Below are 3407 nucleotides of genomic sequence, written 5' to 3'. Positions count from 1 at the left end.
AGGCGTTTACCTTGGCTAAGACGATGGGTGGTCGCTAAGGTGGAGGGGGAAATGGCCAAGCGGTGTGCATGAGCTATAGCGGAATGGTGCTAGCGATGGTGGCGCGTGAGCTCGGCGGCGATGGCGCGGTGCGTGGTGGCTTTGCTCTAGCACGGTGAGAGAGAAGCGAAGTGAGGCAGAGGAGCGTGAATGCGGGTGACCGAGGGAGGGCAGTGGCATCGCACGGCTTTGTTGCCTACGTACTGGCCACCATGCAGCACACGTGGCCTATGTCAGTCGACCACGACGCGTGCGCACGGCACCGATTCAGACATCGTTGAACCTGACTGACAGCGTGACTTTGTGACTCTATAACTCCTAATTTGTGGCAAATTTTTGAAAACTTCCTTAATAAAATTTGTAGCGCTAAGTGAGTACTACAAAAATTCTTAAAGGAGTTTGGCCTAATTCCCAGCAATTTTCAAACTACAAAGCTCCAAAGTAGAGTACTTTGAAACTGTAGTCAGCACATGACTTAGCAAAATTTTCTAAGTTTCAAAACAGCATTTTGTTGATTTTTGTGAGCCCTATTTGACTAAGTTAGACACTGATTTAGCTCATAACCCTTAAATAAAGTTTGTTACCCTTGATGTGGACTACAACTTTTATTTAGGTCCACACATCCATGCAAACACTCTAAGGTAATGTTCAACTTTGGTCAAACTAGCATCATGAAAATGACATTTCAAAGTACACCAACACTTGGAAACAAAATTGGTCCATGTCATGAATACAAAACTTGTTCCATTTACCATCCTTGATGTGTATAAGGTGTTTTCATGACCTCACAACCATTTCATACATTGGCCATACATGATTACGAGTATATGCATATATCTAATCAACATCACATGTGATAACATATGAAGAATGAAATGAAATTTCATATGCTCAAGGTCAAGAATAAATGGATGATGCTTGTGCTCATGAAATGCAAATGCCAAATGCAATGCTTAACACTAGGGGTGTTACACCAGTGACTGTCTGAATGTCATGAAGAGTATCCAACAAGGAGATCTCAGAATCTATGGACAGGTTATCTGGGAGATCAATGTGAGGAAGGCAACTTTTACAAGTGTCGAGTTTGTACATGAGCATAGGGACTAAAATACTGATGCTCATAGGATAGCTCGTAGCTCAATCCATGCCGAGTTAGGACAGCATGTTTGGTTCTTGAACCCACCGGATGGTGTTTGTAATATGTATAATCATCCTAGCTAAATAAAGAGGGTGGTGTTGCTAAAAAAAAGTAGCCCTATGAGTGAAAGCATCCCAATGCCTGTAGGGCCCCATCCCATCCAATACTTCATACTACTAGGCTAGTAGGCTTAGCTTTGGTTGCGGCCCATTAAGCTAGCAAAGCACGCAGAGATGTCTACGTTATGCAGCACACTGCTTAAGTTCTCCCACCTCACTTCTACAAGAGAAGCGCAAGATGTTGAGCTGTTATTATTTATTCCCCCCTACAATTTGCCTAATAGAAATAGTAGCAGCAATTTGAGCTAGTTACATTTCTATCATTTTATTGAAGCTCAATTGATTTTGAATAGAGGAAGATAAACTTTAAATCTTGGAATTAACATTTTCTAATACTTTATCATTATAGGCAAGCTTTTTAGTAAGATTCTCATTAATTTTAGCTTGACCTAAAACTAAATCTTTTAATGAAGGTTGATTCGAATTGTAATTTGAATTGAAATTCAAATTATCTTGGAATGGTGGACATGATTGATTATTCCAACCATTATTACCTCCTTGTTGATAGAACCCGTTGTTGATGAATGCAGCTTCTTCATGGGTTTTAGGGCTGTCATTTCCCAAATGGCCAACATTTCCATAGACTTCGCATGTCATATGCGAATCCATGACCATCATCATGGTTTTCATCATGGCTTCCTTTTAGTAGCATGTTCTTCTAGACGCTACATCAGGAGGTCTATTTTCGCAGCAAGCATATCCGTCTCCTTGATGGTGTGCATACATTTTTGCTTCGTTTGGGTTCTCTTCTCACCCTAGCCTGATTTGTAATAATCTTTTCAATGAGAGCCATGGCTCCCATGGCGGTTAGTGAGAGAAACACCCCTCCAATAGTGTCATCTAAATGCCCTCTTAACATGGGTGTTAACCCATTTGTAGAAGTTCCATAGCACAAGCTATCCAGCTTTCCATTCCATGGTGCGGGCAGGCGAGGATGTACTCTTGTAGCCTCTCCCATGCCTCAGGGATGGATTCATTGGAATCTTGCTGGAAATTTTGTATTATTTTCCTCAGGACATTGGTTTTATCCATGGGGAAAAACTTGGCGAGGAACACCATGGAACATTTTGTCCATAATTTACAGCTTACCAATCCTTGTAGAACCATTGTTCCACCTTCCCCACTAGAGTGAAAGGAAACAGACGGAGTCTGATAATATCAGGTGCGATGTCTTTGATGATGATGGTGTCACACAGCTCAAGGAAGTGTTGAGGATGCGCATTCGTGTCCTCACTTGGCCAGTATGGAGTTCGAAGTTCCTATCACCAACATTGACAGCGGGCCCATCGGGCACATTGGCAATGGCAGGGACGAAAAACTCATGGTGTCTTTTTAGCCATAGCTTTAGTAGCGGATGGTGTGGGAGTAACTAGTTCGTCTATCAGCGGAGTGGTAGAGGAAGAAGTGGCGTTATTAACTAGGCTCTTCGTTAGAAGAGACTTGCTTTTCCTCAAAAACGCCTTCGGATCGTCGACAAAGTTGTCCGGCATAGAGAAACTAGTCATACACTATCCTGTTTTCATCCACAACAGAAGAAAACAAGCTGAGTTAGTCCGCATGAGCAATGGCTACTATACATGCATATTATCATGAACATATCTTTGCTAAACTCTTTTAAACCTATGCCTTTGCTGGCAACGGCGCTAGAAATGCTTGTTGACATTTCCTAATGTTACCACTAGGATTGTTAGTTCATAGTAGTAGCATTAGTAAATGACATGTGGTAATTCTTACGTTTACAGTTTTAATTCCGCAAATGCACGAAAATACCACTGTAGCATTTCACCCGAAAATATTCAGGGTATCATTATTTATATTTTCCCAAAGGAAGGCATATTGGTAAGAGCTAAGTTTAGATATGAACAAGATAACATGTCTGCATTATAGACCAAAGTCAATAAGGGGTAAACATTATATCACTACTACACAAACTTTACTGGAGGCGGGCATTTTCGGTTTCCCGTGGCGGGCAAAGCCGTCCGCCGTGGCCTAGAGGCTACGGTAAATCGTGGCTTAACTGCGGTGGGGTAATCGGTGATGGTGACAAAGATGATTGCTTTTAGTGTGAACTTCTCCTTGCAGGGATGCATCCACCATCTAGACCCCAACAT

General features: G+C 42.1%; 1 non-coding gene across 1 annotated transcript; it reads left to right on the top strand.

Annotated features, from left to right (window-relative positions):
- The first annotated feature begins 2206 nt into the window (after window positions 1-2206).
- Window positions 2207-2313, top strand: LOC136524944 (small nucleolar RNA R71). The gene has a single exon (XR_010776290.1). It is a non-coding gene; the product is annotated as a small nucleolar RNA R71 (small nucleolar RNA).
- The last annotated feature ends 1094 nt before the right edge of the window (window positions 2314-3407 follow it).

The sequence above is a fragment of the Miscanthus floridulus genome, chromosome 18 (assembly GCF_019320115.1).
Source record: "Miscanthus floridulus cultivar M001 chromosome 18, ASM1932011v1, whole genome shotgun sequence".
NCBI classification, from domain to species: Eukaryota; Viridiplantae; Streptophyta; class Magnoliopsida; order Poales; family Poaceae; genus Miscanthus; species Miscanthus floridulus.
The sequence above is the reverse complement of the archived record's forward strand: the minus strand, read 5'-3'. Positions and strand labels throughout refer to the sequence as shown.